Genomic DNA, 24,914 nt, shown 5'->3' with positions numbered 1-24,914 from the left:
TGAGGACAAGTGTGGCACCCTATCATGTTCCTGCGAGTGAGGGGAAGGGGTGAGAGCAGCAGTGCGGGAAATGGAACGGACACAGACGAGGGTCATGTCAACCACGGTAGAGGGGGATCCTCAGTTGAGAAAAATGGAAGGCTTGCCGGAAGCACTGATATGGAAGGTGGCATCGTCAGAACAGGTGCAATGGAGATTTGTTAAACTGGGAGAATGGAATATAATCCTTGCAGCAAGCGGGGTGGGAGGAAGTGTAGTCCAGGTAGCTGTGGGAGTCAGTGGGCTTATAGTGGATGTTGGTAGAAAGCCTAGCCCCAGAAATGGGGGCAGAGAAGTCGAGGAAGGGAAGGGAAGAGTTGGAGATGGACCATGTGAAGGTGAGGGAAGGGTGGAGATTGGAGACAAAGTGAAGGAAAATATCTAGTTTAGGGTGAGAGCAGGAAACGGCACCAATACAGTCATCGATGTACCGGAAAAGAGGTGAGGAAGGGGATCTGAGTAGGACTGGAACAAAGAATGTTCCACATATCCCACGAAAAGGCAGGCATAGCTACGGCCCATGCAACACCTTTAATTTGGAGGAAGTGAGTGGAATCAAAGAAGAAGTTGTACAATGTGAGGGCAAGTTCAGCCAGGCGGTCGAGGGCGGTGGTGGATGAGGACTGGTGAGGCCTCTGTTCAAGGAAGAAGTGGAGCGGCTTAAGGCCGTCCTGGTGGTGGATGGAGGCGTGGAGGGATTGGACGTCCATAGTGGAAAGGAGACGTTTGGGAACCGGAAACTGTTAAAGTGACCAGTCGAGAAAAAATAGTCTAGCTATGAGGAAATCAGTTCTGTGGGGAAAGAAGAGGCCCCAACAATTGGTCGGCTAGGGCAGTCCTGTTTGTGGATCTTGGGAAGGAGGTAGAAGTGGGCAGTGCGGTGTTGAGGAAGTGAGAGGTTGGCGGCCATGGGGCAAGATCTCCGGAGGAGGTGAGGTCAGTGACAGTCTTGGAAACGATTGCTTGATGTTCAGTAGTGGGGACATGGTCCAGGCTTAAGGTAGGAGGAGGTGTCAGTGAGTTGCTGTTCAGCATCCACATGGTAGAGAACGGTTCACCAAACAACAACAGCACCACCTTTGTCAGTAGGTTTAATGAAAATGTTAGGGTTGCATCGGAGAGAACGGACTGCGGCACGTTCAGAGGGAGGTAGGTTGGAGTGGGTGAGGGGAGCAGGGAACTGGAGATGGCCGATGTCATTTCAGTCCCATTCTCCAAACCAACAGAGAGAGTAGACAATGGTAATGCAGCAGATGTAATGTTTCTTGATTTTCATAAGGCCTTCGTTAATGTACCCGATACTAGACTTATGAACAAGGTCAGAGAATGCTGAGTCAGGGGACAAGTAGTTGAATGGATTGCTAGCTGGCTTCAGGACAGAAGGCAGAGAGTTGGAGTAAAGGGTAGCTTATTCACAGTGGCAGAAGCTTGGCGGTGATGTTCCACAAGTATCAGAGCTGGAGCCACTGCTGTTCGCAATTTATATTAACGATTTAGATTAGTAATCTGAAACACAATTTATAAATTTGCGGATGACACCAAGTTGGGGGGCTAGTCAATGCTGAGGAGGACTGCAACAAGTTACAGGAGGACATTAATAAACTTGCAGAATTGGCATAGAATTGGTAAATGAAGTTCAACACAGATAAATGTGACGTATTTCATTATGGTAGGAAGAATAGGAAGGTCACTTATCACTTGGAGGGCACGAGTCCAGGTGGGGTAGACGAACAAAGGGGTCTCGAAGTACAAATACACAATAACTGAAAGTTGTTACACAGAATAAAAAGGCCATAAAAAAAGCAAACCAAGCACTCGGGTTTATTTCTAGAGGCATAGAATTGAAAAGTATGGAAATTATGCTAAACCAGTAACAAACCTTGGTTAAAGTAAACCAAGCACTAGGGTTTATTTCTAGAGTGATAGAATTGAAAAGTAGGGAAATTATGCTAACCCAGTAACAAACCTTGGTTAGACCAAGGGTACAGAGAAGATTTACAAGGATGGTACCAGAAATGCGAAGGTATACATATCAGGAAACGATTAACAGGCTGGGTCTCTTTTCTCTTGAAAAAAGAAGGCTGAGAAGTGACCTAATAGAGATATTTAAAAATATGAAACGTTTTCACAGGGTGAATACAGAGAGAATGTTTCCACTTGTATGGAAGAGCAGAACTAGAGGCCATCAATATAAGATAGTCAGCAACAAATTCAATTGGGAATTCAGCAGAAACATCTTTACCCAAAGGGTGCTGAGCATGTGGACCGCGCTACCACAGGGAGGGGTTGAATAGTATAGATGCATTTAACGGGAGGCTAGATAAGCACATGAGGGAGAAGAGAATAGAAGGTTATGCTGATAGATTCAGATGAGGAAAGACGGGAGGAGGCTCGGGTGAAGCATAAACGTCGGCATGGACTGGTTGGACTGAACGTTCTGTTTCTGGCGGTATGTTAATAATGAGTGATTAAATCCCGGGGATTGTATTTATTTCAGTTCTATTCTTTGCACTCCAAACTTATCAGCGGCTGTGAACCGTTGACTGATTGAAATACGAGAAGTCCCGATGGGTCTGGAATTGTTCATTTAATGTTGGAAATGCTCCGCAGGTCATAACTCAGGATTTCCGGCTTTGCTTCAAATTATTGCAGGTCCAACCAAACTTTTCAACAAATAACAAAATCAAGAAAAACCCCTGTCGACCAAGAATCAAACAGCTCGCATGGGGATTGAAGCAGCGAGTATGGCGGCATTGGCACTACACTCTAACCAACTGAGCTAACCAGCCTTCAATCGTTTGGTTATCAGTTCATTTATGGTTGATTTTCCTCTTTGTCGGCTCATTCACTTTTTTCTCAGCAGGCTCTAAAAGAAAGACTTGCACTTATAGAATCTTTCATAGAATCATAGAATGGTTACCGCACAGAAGGAGGCCATACGGCCCGACGAGCCCGTGCCATGTCTCTACAAGATAACTTCTGCTTGTCCCACTCCCCCACCCTTTCCCTGCAGCCCTCCAATGTTTTCCCTGTTGAAAGCCACTCTTGAATCTGCCTTCACCACCCTTTCAGGCAGTGCACTCCAGATACTAACCACAACATTTGTATTTCTTAATAGAAGCGAGGATGCTGCAGTAAAATGAAAAGCCAATTGCAGCAGATGCTGGATCTGGAATTGTTTATTAAATGCTGGAAACATCTGTGGACAGAGAAACACAGGGTTAATCTTTCAGGTCCATGAGCTCTGGGCAGAACTAAGTCGGTAGCTTTGCGTCAAAATATTGCAGGTCCCGTGTGCGTTTACTTCCAAACTTTTTAAGCTGCTCAAAAAGAACAAGAAGAAAATAACTCAAAACAAAAAGGTCAATGGCCCGTACGGGGATCGAATTGTGACCTTCACGCTCAAACAACTGAGCTAACCGGCCATCAGGTTTGGCTTATGTGTCCTAAGATTTTATTTTCGAGAAACACTCTCTGGCATTTTTCTGCATTAATCTTTCTGCATACAACCTGCAGTTGTCGATCATACACTATCCGATCGGTAAATGCAGTAGATATGGCACTTTGTGCCACACATGAACACAGCCAACACAAGTGCCAGTAAATCAGCTCCAACAAGCGAAAGTCTATGCACCACCCCTTGACATTCAACAGCATGACCATCACCGAATCCCCAACCACCATCATCAACAATAACAACTTGCATTTATATAGCGCCTTTTATGTAGTAAAACGTCCCAAGGCTCTGCACAGGAGTATTTTCGGGAAAAAAATTGACACCAATCCACATAAGGAGAAATTAGGGAAGGTGACCAAAAGCTTGGTCAGAGAGATAGGTTTTTAGAAGTGTCTTAAAGGAGGAAAGAGAGGCAGACAGGTTTCGGCAGGGAATTCCAAAGCTTAGGGCAACAGAAGGCACGGCCACCAAAGGGTGAGCGATTATAATCAGGGATGCTCAAGAGGGCAGAATTAGAGGAGCGCAGATATCTCAGGCGGTTTTGGGGCTGAACGAGATTACAAAGATAGGGAGGGGCGAGGACATGGAGTGATATGAAAATAAGCATGAGAATTTTGAAATCGAGACACTGCTTAACCGGGAGTCAATGTAGGTCAGGGAGCACAGGTGTGATGTGTGAACGGTACTTGGTGCGAGTTAGGGAAAGGGAGAGCAGAGTTTTGGATCACCTCAAGTTTATGTAGGGTGGAATGTCGGAGGCCAGCCGGGAGTGCGTTGGAATAGTCAAGTCTAGAAGTAACAAAGGCATGGATGAGGCTTTCAGCAGCAGATGAGCTGAGGCAAGGGCGGAGACGGGTGATGTTACATAGATGGAAGTAGGTGGTCTTTGTAATGCTGTGGATATATGATGGAAAGCTCATTTCAGGGTGAAATATGACATCAAGGTTGTGAACAGTATGGTTCAGCCTCAGACAAATGATCGTGAGATGGATGTGGTTAGTGGCTACGTAATGCAGTTTGTGGAGGGGTCTGAAAACAATGGCGGAATACAATCGAAAACATCAACATCCTGGGGGTTACCAGTCAGATGAAGAGTGTGGTTACAAGAGCAGGTCACAGGCTGGGTATACTGTGCCGAGTTTCTCATCTTCTGACTCCCCAAATCATTTCCACCTTCTACAAGGGACAAGATAGGAGTGTGGTGGAATAATCTCCACTTGCCTGGAAGCGTGCAGCTCCAACAACACTCAACAAGCTCGACACCATCCAGGACAAAGCAGCCCGCTTGATTGGCACCCCATCCACCGTCATAAACATTCACTCACTCCACCACCAACACACCGTGTCTGGAGTCTGTACCTTCTACAAGATGCATTGCAGCAACTCACCAAGGCTCCTTCAACAGCACCTCCCAAACCCGCGACCTCTACCACAGCCTTATCTGCTGATGATACAAAGATAGGTGGGAAAGCAAGTTGTGAGGAGGGCACAAAAAGTCTTCAAAGGGATATAGATAGATTAAGTGAGTGGGTATAAATTTGCAGATGGAGTATAATGTGGGAAAATGTGATGTTATCCACTTTGGTAGAAAGAACAGCAAAGCAAAATATTATTAAAATGGAGGGAGACTACAGAATGCTTCGGTTAAGAGGGATCTGAGTGTCCTCGTACATGAAACACAATAAGTTAGCATGCAGTAATTTAGAAGGCAAATGGAATGTTGGCTTTTATTGCAAAGGCATGGAGTATAAAAGTCGGGAAGTCTTGCTCCAAATGTACAGTTGCGAACACACCTAGAGTATTGCATACATTTTTGTTCTCCTTATTTAAGGAGGGATATACTTGCATTGGAGACAGTTCAAAGAAGGTTCTCTAGGTTGATTCTTGGGATGAAGGGATTGTCTTATGAGGAAAGGTTGAGCAGGTTGGGCCTATACTTATTGGAGGTTTGAAGAATGAAAGGTGATCATATGGAAACATATAGGATTCTGAGGGGGCTTGACAGGGTAGATGCTGAGAGGATGTTTTCCCTCATGGGTGTATCTAGAATCAGGTGGCATAGTTTTAGAACAAGGGTTTGTCCATTTAAGACAGAGATGAGGAGGAATTTCTTCTCTCAGAGGATCGAGAATCTTTGGCATTATCTAACCCAGAGAGCTGTGCAGCCTGAATCATTGATTATATTAAAGGCTGAGATAGACAGATTGTTGAACTACAGGAGAGTCAAGGATATGGGGCAACAGGCAGAAAATTCGAGTTGAGGCCTGATCAGATCAGCCATGATCCTACTGAATGGCGGTGCAGGCTTGAGGGGCTGAATCGACAGCTCCTGCTCCTATTTCATATGTAGTTATGTTTTTATAAGGGCAGCCGGTGCTTGGGAACACCATCACCTCCAAATTGCCCTTCAAGTTACACACAATCCCGACGCGAAAATGTATCACCATAACTTCATCATCGCTAGGTCAAAATCATGGAAATCCCTCCCTAACAGTACTATTGGAGTACCTTCACCACATTGACTGCAGCAGGCCAAGAGGGCTTCTCACTAACAGCTTCTCAAAGGGAATCAGGGATGGGCAATTAATGCTGGCCTTGCCAGCGATGCACAAATCCTAGGAACGAATTAAATTAAATTAAAATAGTCACGACTGGATGTGGCAGGATTTCAGAGATTAGCTCTGTATACACATGCTGTTTCCATAGTTTAGCATGTGTTTAGTCCTGTGTTGTAGCTTCATGAGGTTGGCACCTCATTTTTGGGTATGCCTGGTGCTGCTCATGACATGCACTTCTACACACCTCATTGAACCAGGGTTGGTCCTGTGTCTTGATGCTAATAGTAAAGGGAGGGATATGCTGGTCCATAAGGTTATAGATTGTGGTGGAACAAAATTCCAAAACTGAGGCCCGCTGTGCCGGCTGTGGTGGACATAAATGATCCCATGGCACTATTGGAAGTACAGCAGGGTGGTGAGGTTCACCCCGGTGTCCTGCAGCAAATGTTTATCCGTAAATCAACATCACTAAAGCAGATTATTCTCGATTATATCATTGCTAGTTGTGGGAGCTTGATGTGCACAAATTGGCTGCTGCTGTTTTTCCTATATTACAACAGTGACTACAACTTCACTGGTTGTAAAGCGTTTTGAGACGTCCTGCTGAAAAGCTCTGTCGAAATCCGAGTCTTTCTTTTACAGCCTTCGAAGTCAACTGACAAAGACCAGAAGTCAACATAAATTGAATGTAACAACAAAAGAAGTGGAACAAAGCCAGTTACCGCAGTTGGTTAGAGCGTGGTGCTAATACCGCCAAGGTTGTGGAATCGATGCCTGTACCGGACATTTATTTTTTGCTGGCCTGGGTAGTTTTTTAATGTTGTTATTTGCAGAAAAGTTTAGAACTGCAATACTTTGAAGCAAAGCTGCAAAACCTTAGTTCTGCCGAGAGCTCAAGGACCTGCAAGGTTGAACCTGTGTTTCTCTGTCTACAGATATCACCTGACCTGCACACTACTTCTAGTGGCGCGTGGATCCGAAGCTGCTCCTGATGTTATCAGAAGATTGTAGGGTCGACTCCTGCTGCGGTCGTTTTACAAACTTTTTAATTCATGTTCAACTCTAGAAAACCAAATTGCGTTTCCACTCATTAGCTGAAGGTAATTTCCTTCCAAACACTGCAGGGCTCTTTATTAATTAGTATTTTGACGCTGTTCTGTGTGTGTATTGCTCACTAGTTCCCAACAAATCCACAATATCTAATTCATGCCGATAAATTATTAGTGTTTCAATTAGAACAACAGCTTTGCGCTAATCAGTGTAATAAATTGCAGAGGAGGGAATTCTGATCAGTTTCGGGGCCAGTGTTCTCCACAGGGAGCCGATTAAATAAAATAAAGAATTTGTGGCAAAGTTGCTGCAAGCAGGTTTCGAACCAAGATTTTGAGCCAGTGAAAATGAAGGATCAGCAATATACTTCTAAGGCAGGATGGTCTGCGACTTGCAGGGGAACTTGGAGGTGGGGGCGCTCCCATGCGCCTGCTGCCCTTCTCCTTCTAGAGAAAAAGTTTGCGTATTTGGCAGGTGCTGCCGAAGATGCATTGGTGAGTTGCTGCAGTGAATCTTGTCGATGGTACGTACTGCAGCCAAGGTACACCGCTGGTGGAGGGAGTGATTGTTTAAGGTGGTTGATGGGGTACCAATCAAGCGGGCTGCTTTGTGCTGGATGGTGACTAGCTTCTTGCGTATTGTTGGTGCAACGCTCATCCAGGCAAGTGGAGAGTATTCCATCACACTCCTTATTTGTGCCTTGTAGATGGCAGAAAGTCTTTGGAGAATCAGGAGATCAGACACCCGCCGCAGAATATCTAGCCTCTCACCTTCTCTTGTTGTCACAGTATTTATGGGGTTGGTCCCGTTATGTTTCTGGTCACTGGTAACCCCCCAGGATGTTGATGGTCGGGGATTCGGCGATGGTAATGTTGTTGAATGTTAAGGGGAGGTGGTTAGACTCTCGTTTGTTCGAAATAGTCATTGCCGGGCACTTCTGTGGAACGAATGTTACCTGCCACTTATCAGCACAAGCCTGAATGATGTCCAGGTTTTTTGTATACGGGCATGGATTGCTTCATTATCTGAGGAGTTCTTAATGGCACTGAACACTGCAATCATCAGCGAATATCCCCACGTTTGACCTTATGCTGGAGGGAAGGTCATTGATGAAGCAGCTGAAGATGGTTCGACCTAGGACACTGCCCTGAGTAAATCCTGCAGCGATGTCCTGGGGCTGTGATGACTGACCTTCAGTCACCACAACCATCTTCCTTTGTGCTAGGTAAGACTCCAACCAATGGAGAGTTTCCACCCCACCCCCCGATTCCCATTGACTTCAGATTTACTAGGGCTCCTTGATACCACACTCAGTCAAATGCTGCCTTGATGCCAAGGGCAGTCACTCGCACTTCTCCTCTGGAATTCAGCTCCTTATTTCATGTTTGGACCAAGGCTGTAATGAAGTCGGGAGCTGAGAGGTTTTGGCAGAACCCAAGCTGGGCATCCATTAGCAGGTTATTGGTGAGTAAGTGCCACTTGATAGCACTATCGATGACAACTTCCATCACTTTGCTGATGATTGAGCGTAGATTGATGGGGCGGTATTTGGCTGGATTGGATTTGTCCTGCTTCTTGTGGACAGGAAATACCTGGGCACTCTTCCACATTGTTGGTTCGATGCCAGTGTTGTAGCCTCACTAGAACCGCTTGGCTAGATGCGCAACAAGTTCTGGATCACAAGTCTCCAGCATGATAGCCGGGATGTTGTCAGGGCCCATAGCCTTTGCTGTCGACAGTGTGCTCAGCCGTTTTTGATATCACGTGGCGTGAATCGAATTGGCTGAAGTCTGGCTTCTGTGGTGTTGGGGACCTTAGAAGGAGGCTGATATGGATCAGGACAGGTGATCCTCCCAGATTCATTTTTATTATTTTGTTTTATAGCGGTTTGTTACAACTGAGTGGCATGCTAGGCCAGTTCAGAGGGCAGTTCAGAGTCAACCACATTGCTGTGGGTCTGGAGTCACTCATCGGCCAGACCAGGTAAGGACGGCAGATTTCTTTCCCTGAAAGACATTAGTGAACCTGATGGGTTTTTACGACAATCCGATAGTTTCATGGTTACCATTACTGATCCTGGCATTTTTTTTGGTGAGTTGCAATACAGAAGGAGGAGCCTCGTGTGGAGACCAGTTCGTGCAAATGGACTGTTTCTGTGGTGCAGACTCTATAATAATATGTAACACCCGTTTTAAACAGACATAGAATGATCTGAGTCTGACAGAAGATCCCCTTTAAACAGACACAGAATGATCAGGGACTGCCAACACACCCTTTTAAAAAGTCAAAGAATGATCCGGGACTGACAGCACATCCCTTTTAAATAGACACAGAATGATCCGGGACTGAAAACAGAACCATTTTACACAGGCATCTAAAGCTGCCTGACTTGCAGAGTGCTTCCAGCATTTTATCTGTTTATATTTCAGATTTCCAACATCAACAATATTTTGCTTTTGTAGTACAAGCGCCTTTAGTTGGCTCTGTGGCACAATGGCAGTGCATTGAACTTATAATTCTGCATGTGACTAGATGAAGTCATTCAAAGGCTGTGGGTTCGAATCCCACCAGAGTTGAATTTTGGGTCAGGGTTCTGTGTTTCCTCCACTGACGGTGCATTTGGCAGTAAATCAGTAATTCAGTGAAGGGAAACTCCCCCCCCCAACACTTCCTTTAGACAAGTGGCTCCAGTTCCACCCCACTTTCCCTCTGAGTCCTCTCAACCCCTGAATCTGTTACACAGGAACAGGAGGATTCAATTGAACCCCTCGAGTCTGTTACACAGCAGCAGGAGGAGGCCATTCAGTCCAATGGCTCTTTTACATAGAAAGAGGAGAAGGCCATTCAGTCCTATGGCCCTTTAACATAGGAAAAGGAGGAGGCCTTTCAGCCCCATGGCCCTCTTACATAGGAACAGGAGGAGGCCATTCTTTCGCATAATCCTTTGACATAGGATCAGGATGAGGCCATTCAGGCCCATGACACATTAATAAAGGAGCAGAGGCATGCCATTCAGTCCCAAGGCCCTTTTACACAGGAACAGGCGGAGGCCATTTAATCCCATGACTCTTTTACATAGGAACAGAATGCCATTCTGTCCCATGAGCCTTTCGCACAGGAACAGGAGGAGGCCATTCAGCCCCTGTAGCCTGTTATACAGGAACAGGAGGAGGCCATTCAGCCCCTCGAGCATGTTACACAGGGACAAGAGGAGGCCTTTAACGCCTCGAGCCTGTTGCATTGGACTCGAGTAAGCCATTCAGTGATACAAGATCTGTATAAGAACAGTAGCAATCCATTCAGCCCCTTGAACCTGTTACAGAGGATGACAAGGAGATAATTCAGAGCCACGATCCAGTTATACAGGAACAGGAGAAGGCAATTCATTCCAACAAGTCTGTTATACAGGAACAGGAGGAGACAATTCAGACCCACGAGCCTGTTTCACATGAACAGGAGGAGGCCATTCAGCCCCTCAATCCTGTTTTACATGAATAGGAGGAGGCCATTCAGCCCCTCGATCCTGTTATGCATGCACAAGAGGAGGCCATACAGCCACTCGAGCCAGTTACATAAGAACAGGAGGAGGCCATTCAACCCCTCAAGCCTGTTACAATGGAACTGGAGGGGGCTATTCAGTTCTTCGAGTCTGTTATTCAGGAAGAGGAGGAGGACATTCATCCCCTTGAGCCTTTTACACAGGAACAGGAGGTGACCATTCAGCCACTCGGGTCTGTTATACAGAAAAAGGAGAAGTCCATTCAGCCACTCAAGCCTGTTACACAGTAACAGGATGAGGCGATTCAGCCACTAATGCCTGTTACACAGTGTCAGGAGGAGACCATTCACCCACTCGAGTCTGTTATCCAGGAACAGGAGGAGGCCATTCAGCCCCTCAAGCATGTTACACAGGAACAGGAGGAGGCCATTGAGCCACTCGAGTCTGTTATATAGGAAGAGGAGGAGGCGGTGAAAAATCCTCTCCGTCACGGAATTAAACCCCGGTCTCCAGCGTGAGAGGCAAGGATACTCACCACTATACTAAGAAAGAAGTGAGCGATGCAATGTCCGTCAGTGCTAGAATTGACCGAGGGACAAAGAGGCAGAAGGGAGAGAAAGAAGAATAAGAACAGAAGAAATAGGAGCAGGAGTGGGCCATTCGGCCCCTCCAGCCTGCCACGTCATTGAATAAGATCATGGCTGATCAGATCATCCACTCTACGCCAGATTCCCGCCAACTCCCCATAACCCTTGACTCCCCTGTAGCTCAAATATATGTCTATCTCTGCCAGACCTATAGAGCGAGAGCCTCAGTTTGACGTCTTACAGAATGGCCCGAGGGATAAGGGACTTCAGTTATGTTGATAGTGTGGAGAACTGGGATTGCATTCCTCAGAAGGTTAAGAGGAAACTTAATAGAGGCTTGCAAGATTACAAGGGGATTTGGTGGAGGAAATGAGGAGAAACGCTTTCCAGTGGCAGGAGGGTCGGTAACCAGAGAACACCGATTGGAGATAACCGGCAAAAGAACCAGCATGAGGAGAATTGTCTTACGCAGCAAGGGGTAAGGACTAATGAATATCTTAATGCTCAGGATAAGTTATCACGGCCCAGCTACACTCTCATTCCAGTCTTGCACACGTTGCTAATGTGGCATTTTTCACACTGGCAATGAGTTGATTGATAGCCGTGCTGTGATCAGCTAAGTTTGTTCGGGAAATGCAGTCGGCAACAAAATACATGGATGACGGATAACAACCATGACGGTTCTGACACTGTGAGGTACAGTTAAATGTATGCAAGTAAACATTTAAAGTATCTTGTTCCCAATGTCATTTCCTGCAAACATTGAAACAACAGGCATTTCACAGAAGGCAATGAAGTGTATAACATAACATTACATAAGAACTCGGAGCAGGAGTAGACCATACAACCCCTCGGGCCTGCTCCACCATTCAATAGGATAATGGCTGATCCGTACCTAGACTCACGTCCAATTCCCTGCCCGCTCCCCATAACCCCTAATTCCCTTATCAGATAGGAAACTGTTTATCTCCTTTTTAAATGTATTTAATGTCGCAGCATCCACAGCTCTCTGAGGTAGCAAACGCCGTAGATTTACTACCCTCTGCGTGAAGAAGTGTCTCCTCATCTCAGTTTTGTAATGGCAGCCCCTTATTCTAAGACTAGCTGGAGTGCCCGGCGGTGCCGAGGCTTTTTCGAGGACATGTTGTTGGAAGAGAGAGAGAGAGAGCGACTGGGGGGGGGGGAAAGAGAGCGAGTGACTGTGGGGGGGAGAAGAGAGCGAGCGACTGTGGGGGGGGTAGAGAGCGAGCGACTGTGGGGGTTAGAGAGCAAGGGAGAGAGGGGGGGAAGAGAGCGAGGGAGAGAGGGGGGAGCGAGGGAGAGAGGGGGGCGAGGGAGAGGGGGGCGCGGGAGTGGGGGGCAAGGGAGAGGGGGTGAGGGAGAGGGGGGGCGAGGGAGAGGGGGGGCGAGGGAGAGGGTGAGGGCGAGGGAGGGGGCGGGCGAGGGGGGGTGAGGGAGGGGGGGCGAGGGAGAGGGGCGGCGAGGGAGGGGGGGCGAGGGAGAGGAGGGCGAGGGAGGGGGGCGAGGGGGGGCGAGGGAGAGGGGGGGCGAGGGAGAGGGGGGGCGCGAGGGAGAAGGGGGCGCCGGGGGGGAGAGAGAGAGAGAGAGAGAGAGAAGGGGGCAGAGAGTGAGAAGGGGGGAGAGAGTGAGAAGGGGGGAGGAGGTGGAGGAAGGAGAGTGGGAGGAGGGGAGGAGTGTTTTGAGGGGGTCAACGAAAGACCAAAAAAATTTATTTTTCAAAAACGGGTGTTAAGAAGATGGGAGGCCATCTTGAAAGATTTTTAATGTTTTTAAAAAGCTGCCATGGAGAAGGAACGCGCAGTCTGTGAAACCAACAGAAATTTTTTTTTTTTTTTTTTTGAACTGCTACGTAGAAGGAACCCAACAGAATTTTTTTTTTTTAAGGCTGCCACGGAGCAGGAACGCGCAGTCTGAAACGAACAGAATTTTTAAAGTTTTTTTTAAAAAAGCTGCCACGGAGAAGGAACGTGCAGTCTGTGAAACCAACAGAAATTTTTTTTATTTTTTTATAAACGGGTGTTAAGAAGATGGGAGGCCATCTTGAAAGTTTTTTAGTGTTTTTAAAAAGCTGCCATGGAGAAGGAACGCGCATTCTTGCTGAAAACACCAAAAGTTATTTTTTTTAAAACGACTGTTAAGAAGATGGGACTCCTTCTTCATTGTGTTTTAACGTTTTAGACATTGTGTTTTTACGTTTTACAAATTTAATTAAAAAAATCGCTCCTAACAAAACAACAGAAATTTCACTCACTTCTTAATCCTGCAAGTGACTCACGTGTACTCAGGCCAGTGTCCGTCTCTTTGTTGATGAAAGAAGGCTAAGCTAATGTATTTATAGTCTATGAAGGATTAGGCCCCACCCAGACAATAAACACACAGAAGGTGAGAATAAAGATGGCGGCCACTCACCTCAGTTCAGAACGATAAGGCCCGCCACAGTAGCACTGATTGGTCGATTGTCATGTCACCGAAGCATAGGATTGGTCAATCGCCCTGTCACTCGACTCTAGGAGGGCCCGGCTTCACATGCGACGAACCAGCCCCCGCCACGCATTGATTGGTCGACCATCGGGTCGGTCACTCTATGGTAATAAGCGGATAATGAGCGGAATGTTGAAGGTTTTTCGGATACCTCGGGCACAATTTTTGTCCGGCCGAAACGTAAATATGCTTACCATCGTTTTGGAACGGTGAGCTTTCTTTTGACGTAACGCACGCATAGGTACGCTCTGTAACTTTCGAGCGCATAGCCGGACAGACGCACACCCGAGGACAGACAGATGGACAGACAGAAGGACAGACAGAAGTACAGACAGAAGGACAGACAGACAGAAAGAACGGTCCGTTTATATATATAGATGATGTACCCTAGTTCTATTCTCACCCATCAGCGGAAACATCCTCCCCACATCCACCCGATCAAGCTACCTTTCAATCTTATATGTTTCGATAAGATCGCCACTCATTCTTCTGCATTCCAATGAGTAGAGGCCCAACCTACTCAACCTTTCCTCATAAGTCAACCCACTCATCTCCGGAATCAACCAAGTGAACCGTCTCTGAACTGCCTTGAGAGCAAGTATATTTTTTCTTAAATATGGAAACCAAAACTGTACGCAATATTCCAGGTGTGGCCTCACCAGTACCCTGTATAACTGAAGCAAGACTTCGCTGCTTTTATACTCCATCCCCCTTGCAATAAAAGCCAAGATTCCATTGGCCTTCCTGATCACCTGCTGTACCTGCATACCAACATTCTCTGTTTCCTGTGCCAGGACCCGCAGATCCCTTTGTACTGTAGCACTTTACAGTTGCTCTCCATTTAGATAATAACCTCCTCTTTGATTTTTTTCTGCCAAAGTGCATAACCTCACAATTTCCAACATTATATTCCATCTGGCAAATGTCTGCCCACTCACTTAGCCTGTCTATGTCCTTTTTGCAGGATTTTTATGTCCTCCTCACTCACTGCTTGCCCTCGCATCTTTGTATCATCGGCAAACTTGGATATGTTGCAACTGGTCCCCTCCTCCAAATCGTTAATATAGATTGTAAAGAGTTGTGGTCCCAGGACGGATCCCCGCGGAACACCACTAGTTACTGATTGCCAACCTGAGAATGAAACATTTTCCCAACTCTCTGTTTTCTGTTAGATAGCCAATATTCGACCCATGCAGGATATAACCCCAAATCCCGTGGTATTTTATCATGTGCAGTAAACTTTTGTGTGGCACCTTGTCAAATGCCTTTTGGAATTCCAAATACACCACAACCACTGGTTCCCCTTTATCCACACTGTTTGTTACACCTGAAAGAATTCAAGCAAATTTGTCAAACATGACTTCTCCTTCATGAAACCATGCTGACTCTGTCTGATTAAATTATGCTTATCCAAATGTCCTGTTACTGCTTCCTTAATAATGGACTCCAACATTTTACCAACCACAGATGTTAGGCTAACTGCTCTATACTTTCCAGCCTTATGTCTACCTCCCTTTTAAATAAGGGCTTTACATTAGCAGTTTTCCAATCTGCTGGGACCTTTCCTGAATCCAGGGAGTTTTGGATATTACCACCAATGCATCCGCAATCCCTACCGCTGCTTCTCTAAAGACTCGAGGATGTAAACCATCATGTCCAGGGGATTTGTCTGCCTTAAGTCCCATTATCTTACCGAGTACCATCTCCTTAGTGACTTTAATCATGTTTAGCTCCTCTACCCCTATAGCCCCCTGTTTGTCCAGTGTTGGGATAGTTTTAGTTTCCTCTACTGTAACGATTGATACAAAATATTTGATCAGCGTTTCTGCCATCTCCATGTTCCTCAGCAGTAATTTCCCGGTTTTGTCCTCTAAGGGACCAACATTCACTTTAGCCACACTTTTTCTTTTTATATAACTGTAGAAACACTTGTAATCTATTATTTGCTAGTTTACTTTCATAATTTATCTTCCCTTTCTTAATTAATCTTTTAGTTATTCTTTGCTGGCTTTTAAATGCTTCCCAATCTTCTCTCCTCCCAGTAGATTTGGCTACTTTATATGCCCTTGTTTACAGTCGGATACTATCCTTTATTCCTTTCCTTAGCCATGGATGGCTGTCTTTTCTTTTATGCCCCTTTTTCCTCAGTGGAATATATTTTTCTTGAAAGTTGTGTAATATCTCCTTGAATGTACACCACTGCTCACGTACCGTCTTACACCTTAATCTATCTTCCCAGTCCACTTTAGTCAACTCTGCTTTCATACCTTAATAATCTCCTTTACTTAAGCATAGTACGCTGGTTTGAGCTCCAAATGTCTCACCCTCCAACTGAATTTGGAATTCAACCATGTTATGGTCAGTCATTCCAAGGGGATCCTTTACTAGGACATTTTTTATTAATCCTGTCTCATTACACAAGACCAGATCTAAGATTGCCTGCCACCTGGTTGGTTCAGTAACATACTGCTCAAGGAACCCGTCCCTAATACACTCTATGAAATCTTCCTCAAGGGTGCGCTGCCCAATTTCATTTGTCCAGTCATTATGAAATTTAAAATCTCCCATGATTATAGCTGTTCCCTTATTCCAAGCCCAAACTATTTCCTGATTTATACTCCAACCAATAGAGTTCCCACTATTAGGAGGCCTATAGACTACGCCCACTAGTGACTTTTTCCCCTTATTATTCCTTATCGCCACCCAAACCGTTCCACTATCCTGAACATTTGACCGAATATAATTTCTCACTATTGCAGTGATTCCATCTTTATTAACACAGCCACCCAACCTCCCTTTCCTTCCTGTCTGTCCTTCCTAATAGTCAAGTGCCCCTGGATGTTTAGTTCCCAGTCCTGGTCACCCTGCAGCCATGTCTCCGTAATGGCCAGCAGAACATACCCATGTGTAATTATTTGTACCGTCAACTCGTCTATTTTATTACGAATGCTGCATGCATTCAGATAAAGAACGTTTAAATATGCTTTGTGACAATTAATTCCTGCTTTTACCCCCTTTACTACTTTACCTTTATTTTTATATATTCTGTCCCTTCCTGACACGATCTGGTTTTTAATTCCCCCACTGCTACCTTGGTTTTTAATTCCCCCACTCCTACCTTTCTCTATTGCCTTCTCCGTTGACATTTTTATTTTTCACTCTCTTGAAACCTCCCTCCCCCCACTAATTATTTTAAAGCCCTCTCCACAGCCCTAGTTTTTCGATCCGCCAGGATTCCAGTCCCAGCACTGGCCAAGTGAAGTCCGTCACAACGGAAAAGCTCTCTCCTGTCCCAGTGCTGGTGCCAGTGTACTAAGAAGCAAAACCCATTTCTCCAACACCAGTCTTGTCGCCAGGCATTTAACTCTCTGATTTTATTTACCCAAGCCAAATTTGCTCGTGGCTCAGGTAGTAATCCAGAGATTATTACCCTTCTGGTTCTGCTTTTTAATTTGGCACCTAGCTGCTCATACTCCCTCAGAAGAACCTCTTTCCTTGTCCTATTTATGTCGTTGGTACCAACATGGACCACGACAACTGGATTCTCCCCCTCCCACTCCAAGTTTCTCTCCAGCCTAGAGGAGATGTCCTTAACCGTGGCACTGGGCAGGCAACACAGCCTATGGGACTCTCACTCTCGGCTGCAAAGAACCCTATCTATCCTCCTAATGATGCTACCCCCTACCACTACAACATTTCTATTTACTCCCCCAACTTGAATGGCCCCTCGTTCCACGGTGCTGTGGCCAGGTTGCTCATCATCCCTGCAGTCCCCGTTCCCGTCCTCACAGGGAGTAAGAGCCTCGAACCTGTTGGACAAGAGCAAGGACTGTGGCTCGTCCAGCACTACCTCCGGCTTCCCCGTCCCTGCCTCAATAATAGTCACACCATCCTGCCCTGACCACGGACTACATCTGAATTGGTGTGACTACTTCCAGAAACACAGAGTCCAGGTAACTCTCCCCCTCCCTGATGTGTCGCAGTGTTTGAAGCTCGGTCTCCAGCTCATCAACACGGAGCCGGAGTTCCTCGAGCAGCCAGCACTTACTGCAAATGTGATCACTGTGAACATCAATGCTGTCCACCAGCTCCCACATATTGCAGCAGTAACACATCACCAGCTCTCCCATTCTATGTAATTAATTACATTTATTAATATTATTTTTAAATACCCTCTGCCCCGATTCTAGATGATGAATATCGCACCTCTATTTAATTGATCTTATCAACTTATAAAGGTTTCAAAGGGAAGGAAAAGTACTCACGAACCAGCCAATCACCTACCAGCTTTTCTGTGATGTCACTTTTGAATTCTGACGTCCCCTTGGTATGTTGCCTTTGGAGCCTTTTTAGGCTGCTTCGCCTCGCTGCTCTGACTCGACTCAACACCCACTGCTGCTACCAGCAGCCTCGACTGGGCCGCGCCTCGCTGCTCCGCCTCCACGATGTCTGCTAATCCTGAGACTGGCAGGAAAACAAGGCCAGAAACAAAACAGAAACAGCACCTCACACCCCAATTACCCTAACTCTCTCACTTACCCAAACTCTCACAGCACGCTCTGCTACTTGCACTGATCTTTTTATACTGTTTGTTTGTAACCAATTGAATTACCCCTGCTGATTGGTTAGAGAACTGGTTTTTACTGCCTGCCAATTAACTCTGACTGCACTGTTACCTTGCATTACTCTTCTTAAATCAACAGAATCTCAAATATTTAACTTTTCCCCTTTACTTAAACTGCTTAAGTAATCTTATCAAGATGCTACTGGCAAATGCCACTCACAATTTGCACCACTCCAAATGATTCATAGAGAAATAACCATTAAAGAACTATGTCATTTACCCAAACTTTCACAGCACTCTCTGCTAATCGCACTCATTTTGTACCTCTGTACCGAATGATGCGCTGCTGATTGTTGAGGCAACAGCAGCGGTGTGGAAAGTTGAAAGGTTCAGAGGTGCACGCAATTTTTCTCGCGGTTGCTTTGAATGCTGCTATTACAAACAGCCGAAAAATGCACTGTTCTCTGACTGCGAATGGAACCCGTGCCGCGGCGGTTTAAGCGCCGAATCCTAACCACTAGACCAGGAAGCGTCCTGCCAGCAAGCAGAACACTGCAGTCTTTCCTCCTTGCTGCTTTGGAATTCAGGTCACATTCATGCCAGGCAAACTTTTTGTACACGATGACATTATTTCGGCGAGATCACAAAGGACATGTTCACGAAACCACAGCATCAAGTGCGGGGAGGCGTCCACCTGAAATCTATTTGCTTCTGTGCTTTTCTCAGAGACACACAGTCAGAGAAAACCCTTCGGGATATTGAATAATCAGGACTAAAATATCAAGGACAATATAGAGGAAATAGTAATGCAGTGCTTGAGGCAAAGACTCAACACATACACGAACACAGATGTGTGCCCACTTTGTGTGGGTATGTCTCAGATATCCTTATGATTCATGGAGGCCTGCAGCATAGTGTGTGGCCATTCGGCCAATCGTGCCAGTGCTGTCTCCTTGAAAGAGCAGACGTGCTTTCTTCCGCTGTTGGCTACATTTCCCTGTCCTCTCTCCTTCCGCAGTGCTCCGCACAAAAGACAAACAGAAAGAAAACACGAACGAAGAATTGATGCAGGAAGTTGTTATACAGTTCTCCACCGTTTAAAATTATTTTAGGTTCATTTTTATTCTGTTATTCTTTTCGAAGGAGCACTTTAATGTGCTGCCCAAAGGTTTAAAATTGGGAGTAAGCCAGTTACACAGCAACAGGATGCCATTCAGCCCCTCAAACCAGTTGCACAGGAACAGGAGCAGAACATTCATAACCTTGACCCAGTTGCACAGGGACAGCTAATATATTATTAATGCTTCATGTGATGTGTTTGCTATGAAATAAATTGTTAAAAAGTTACGCTGCATTAACCAAGATTCGAACCCAGGTTCTGCTCCGCTGGCAGGCGAGAATTCTACCCCTGAACCACCAATGCACACAGGATCAGCCGATTCCATTTTCTGGTAGCTAAAATTTAATTTTGACTTTTGTTAATACAAGCGAGGACACTGCGTTAACATAAAAAGCAAAATGCAGCAGATGCTGGATCTGGAATTGTTGATTAAATGCTGGAAACACTCCGACGGTCCTGGAATATCTGTGGACAGAGAAACACAGTGTTAATCTTTCAGGACCATGAGCTCTCGGCAGAGATAAAATTTTGCGGTTTTGTAGTTCCCGTGTGAGTTTCCATCCAAAGTTGTTAAGCTGCTCAAAAATTAGATAATTAAGAAACTAACCTTCCCCAAAATAATAAATAGGTGCAGGATTGGGCCATTCGGCCCCTCGAGCCTAACCCGCCATTTAATAATTTCATGGCTGATGAGATCTCCAACACAACGCCACTTTGCCACCCGCTCCCCATAAAGCTTGACTCCCCGGTAGCTGAAATATATATCTATCTCCACCAGACATACAGAGCCCGTTTGACGACTTACGGAGTGGCCCGAGGAATAAGCAACTTCAGTTATGTTGATAGTGTGGCGAAGCTGGGACTGCTTTCCTCTGAAGGCTAAGAGGAAATGTAATAGAGTTTTGCAAAATTACAAGGGGTTTTGAAAGATGAAATAAAGGGAAACGCTTTCCAGTTGCAGGAGAGATGGTAAGCAGAGGGAGAATTGCCTTATGCAGCAAGTGTTAAGGCATAATAAATATCTGGATAAGTTATCACGGCCCAGGTATTCTCTCATTCCAGTCTTACACACGATGCTAATTTTTCACACTGGCAATAAGTTGACTGATAGCCGTGCTGTGATCAGCTAAGTTTGTTAGGGAGATGCAGTCGGTGAGATAAAACATGGAAGACGGATAATAACCGTGACTGTTCTGACACAGTTAAATGTGGGCATTTAAAGTGTCTTGTTCCCAATGTCATTTCCTGCTGACTTTGAAACAACAGGCAAGGCAGGAAGTGAATGTTGCACCTCTGTACCGAATGATGCGCTGCTGTCGGTTGAGGCAACAGCAGCGGTGTGAAATGTTGATGAGGTGCAAGCAGAACATTCACACCCTTGATCCAGTTGCACAGGTACAGCTAATATATAATTTATGCTCATGTGATGTGTTTGCTATGAAATGAATTGTTAAAGGTATTAGCCCGTATTGGCCGGGAATCGAACCTGGGTCTCTAGGCGAGAATTCTATCGCTGAACCACCAATGCACACCAAGTTAACAGATCCCTTTTTCTGGGAGCTACAATTTATGTTTGACTTTTGTTAATACAAGTGGGGATACTGCGTTAACATATAAAGCAAAATGCAGCAGATATTGCATCTGGAATTGTTGATTAAATGCTGGAAACACTTCGAAGGTCCTGGAAGATCTGTGGACAGAGATACACAGGGTTAACCTCTCTGGTGCATGAGCTCTCGGCAGAGCTAAGATTTTGCACTTTTCTAGGTCCCGTGGGAGTTTCCTTCCAACGTTGCTTAGCTGCTCAAAAATTACATAATTAAGAAACTAACCTTCTCCAAAAGAATAATTAGGAGCAGGATTGGGCCATTCGGCCCCTCGAGTCCCGCCATTTAATAAGTTCGTGGCTGATGAGATCTTCGACACAATGGAACTTTGCCGCCCGTTCCCCATAACCCTTAACACCCCTGTAGCTGAAATATATGTCTATCAGACATACAGAACCCGTTTGACGTCTTACAGTGTAGCCCGAGGGACAAGCGACTTCAGTTATGTTGATAGTGTGGAGAAGCTGGGATTGCTTTCCTCTGGAGGCTAAGAGGAAATTTTATAGAGGCTTGCATAATTACAATGGGTTTTGATAGAGGAAATAAAGACAAACGCTTTCCAATGGCAGGAGGGATGGTAACCAGAGGTAGAATTGTCTTATGCAGCGAATGTTAAGGCCTCATGAATATCAGGATGAGTTATCACGGCCCAGGTACTCTGTCATTCGAGTCTTGCACACGTTGCTAATGTGGCATTTTCCACAATGGCAATGAGTTGACTGATAGCCGTGCTGTGATCAGCTAAGTTTGTTAGGGAGATGCAGTCGGCAAAATAAAACATGGAAGACGGATAACAACCGTGACTGTTCTGACATTGTGAGGTATACATAAATGTGGGCATTTAAGGTGTCTTGTTCCCAATATCATTTCCTGCTGACTTTGAAACAGCAGGCATTTTACAGAAGCCAAGGAAGTGAATGTTGCACCTCGGTACCGAATGTTGCGCTGCTGACTGTTGAGGCAACAGCAGCGTGGAAAGTTGAAAGGTTGATGAGGTGCAAGCATTGTTTCGCGCGGGTGCTTTGATTGCTGGCATTTCAAACAGCCAGAAAAAGCACTGGTTCTCTGACCGGGAATCGACCGCGGGCCGCGGCGATGAAAGTGCCGAATTCTAAACACTAGACCACCAGGGAAGCTGTGGAAAGCATCCTGCCAGCAAGCAGATCAATGCAGTCTTTCCTCCTTGCTGCTTTGAAATTCAGGTCACTTTCGCGCCAGGCAAACTTTTCGTACAGTGTGAGGCCATTCGGCCAATCGTGCCAGTGCTGTCCCCTTGAAAGGTCAGACGTGCTTTCTCCCGCTGTTATCTGCATTTCCCTGTCCTCTCTCGTCCCTCGCGTGGCAGGTGAGAATTCTACCCCTGATCCACCAATGCACACCGAGTTAACAAATTCCATTTTCTGGTAGCTACAATTTATTTTTGGCTTTTGTTAATACAAGCGGGGACACTGCTTTAACATAAAAAGCAAAATGCAGCAGATACTGCATCTGGAACTGTTGACTAAATGCTGGATACACTTCGAAGATCCTGGAAGATCTGTGGACAGAGAATCACAGGGTTAACCTCTCAGTTGCATGAGCTCACGGCGGAGCTAAGATTTTGCACTTTTCTAGGTGCCGTGGGAGTTTCCTTCCAACGTTGTTTAGCTGCTCAAAAATTACATAATTAAGAAACTAACCTTCCCCAAAAGAATAAATAGGAGCAGGATTGGGCCATTCGGCCCCTCGAGCCCCGCCATTTAATAAGTTCGTGGCTGATGAGTTCTTCGACACAACGCAACTTTTCCGCCCGCTCCCCATAACCCTTGACTCCCCGACATACAGAACTCGTTTGACGTCTTACAGTGTGGCCCGAGGGACAAGCGACTTCAGTTATGTTGATGGTGTGGACAAGCTGGAATTGCTTTCCTCTGGAGGCTAAGAGGAAATTTAATAAAGGCTTGCAAAATTACAATGGCTTTTGACAGAGGAAATAAAGACAAACGCTTTCCAATGGCAGAAGGGATGGTAACCAGAGGTAGAATTGTCTTATGCAGCGAATGTTAAGGCCTCATGAATATCAGGATAAGTTATCACGGCCCAGGTACTCTGTCATTCGAGTCTTGCACACGTAGCTAATGTGGCATTCTTCACACTGGCAATGAGTTGACTGATAGCCGTGCTGTGATCAGCTAAGTTTGTTAGGGAGATGCAGTCGGCAAAATAATACATGGAAGGCGGATAATAACCGTAACTGTTCTGACACTGTGAGGTACACATAAATGTGGGCATTTAAGGTGTCTTGTCCCCAATGTCATTTCCTGCTGACTTTGAAACAGCAGGCATTTTACAGAAGGCAAGGAAGTGAATGTTGCACCTCGGTACCGAATGTTGCGCTGCTGACTGTTGAGGCAACAGCAGCGTGGAAAGTTGAAAGGTTGATGAGGTGCAAGCATTGTTTCGCGCGGGTGCTTTGATTGCTGGCATTTCAAACAGCCAGAAAAAGCACTGGTTCCCTGACCGGGAATCGAACACGGGCCGCGGCGGTGAAAGCGCCGAATTCTAAACACTAGACCATCAGGGAAGCTGCGGAAAGCATCCTGCCAGCAAGCAGAACAATGCAGTCTTTCCTCCTTGCTGCTTTGAAATTCAGGTCACTTTTGCGCCAGGCAAACTTTTCGTATAGATGACATTTTTTAGGCGAGATCACAAATGACATGTTCAGGAAACCACAGCATCAATTGCGGGTAGGCGTCCACCTGAAATCTATTTGCTTCTCTGCTTTTCTCAGTGATACACAGTCAGAGAAAAGTCGTCGGGATATTGAATAATCAGCACCAAAATATCAAGGACAATACAGAGGAAATAGTAATGCACTGCTTGAGACAAAGACTCAAACACATACACGAACACAGATGTGTGCTCACTTTGAGTGGGCATGACTCAGATATCCATATGATTCATGGAAGCTTGCAGTAGAGTGTGAGGCCATTCGGCTAATCGTGCCAGTGCTGTCCCCTTGAAAGATCAGACGTGCTTTCTCCCGCTGTTATCTGCATTTCCCTGTCCTCTCTCGTTCCACAGTGCCCCGCACAAAAGACAAACAGAAGGAGAACACTATGCTAACGAGGAATTGATGCAGGAGCTTTTTATACAGTACCTCACCGTTTAAAATTATTTTAGGTTCAATTTTTCGCTGTTGATCTTTTCCAAGGAGCACGTTAAGGTGCTGCCCAAAGGTTTAAAATTGGGGATGTTAAAATTCCTCCCCGTCGGGGAATTTCACCCCGGTCTCCCGCGTGACAGGTGGGGATACTCACAACTATACTAACGAGGAAGTGAGCAATGTAATGTCTGTCAGAGTAACAATCGAGCCTGTTACACAGGAACAGGATGCCATTCAGCCCCTGGAAGCTGTTGCACAGGAACAGGAGCAGAACATTCATACCCCTGATCCAGTTAATATATTATTTATGCTCAAGTGATGTGTTTGCTATGAAATGAATTGTTTAAAATGTTAACCTGCATTGGCCGGGAATCGAACCCGAGTCACCCACGTGGGAGGCGAGAATTCTACCCCTGAACCACCAATGCACGCCGAGTTAACAAATTCCATTTTCTGGTAGCTACAATTTATTTTTGGCTTTTGTTAATACAAGCGGGGACACTGCGTTAACATAAAAAGCTAAATGCAGCAGATACTGCATCTGGAATTGTTGACTAAATGCTGGAAACACTTCGAAGGTCCTGGAAGATCTGTGGACAGAGAATTACAGGGTTAACCTCTCAGGTGCATGAGCTCACGGCAGAGCTAAGATTTTGCACTTTTCTCGGTGCCGTGGGAGTTTCCTTCCAACGTTGTTTAGCTGCTCAAAAATGACATAATTAAGAAACTAAACTTCCCCAAAAGAATAAATAGGAGCAGGATTGGGCCATTCGGCCCCTCGAGCCC

General features: G+C 45.7%; 2 non-coding genes across 2 annotated transcripts; one reads left to right on the top strand and one right to left on the bottom strand.

The window, feature by feature from the left end:
* The first annotated feature begins 9,583 nt into the window (after positions 1-9,583).
* Positions 9,584-9,680, top strand: trnai-uau (transfer RNA isoleucine (anticodon UAU)). Its single transcript has 2 exons — positions 9,584-9,619; positions 9,645-9,680. It is a non-coding gene; the product is annotated as a tRNA-Ile (tRNA).
* A 14,805-nt stretch (positions 9,681-24,485) lies between these two features.
* Positions 24,486-24,556, bottom strand: trnag-ccc (transfer RNA glycine (anticodon CCC)). Its single transcript has one exon. It is a non-coding gene; the product is annotated as a tRNA-Gly (tRNA).
* Positions 24,557-24,914: the final 358 nt, after the last annotated feature.

Source organism: Somniosus microcephalus, unplaced genomic scaffold, assembly GCF_052327205.1.
Source record: "Somniosus microcephalus isolate GS21.2 unplaced genomic scaffold, FLI_Smic_1.0 unresolved_chr8, whole genome shotgun sequence".
NCBI lineage: Eukaryota > Metazoa > Chordata > Chondrichthyes > Squaliformes > Somniosidae > Somniosus > Somniosus microcephalus.
Note: the sequence above shows the minus strand (reverse complement) of the source record. Positions and strands in the feature narration are given on the sequence as shown.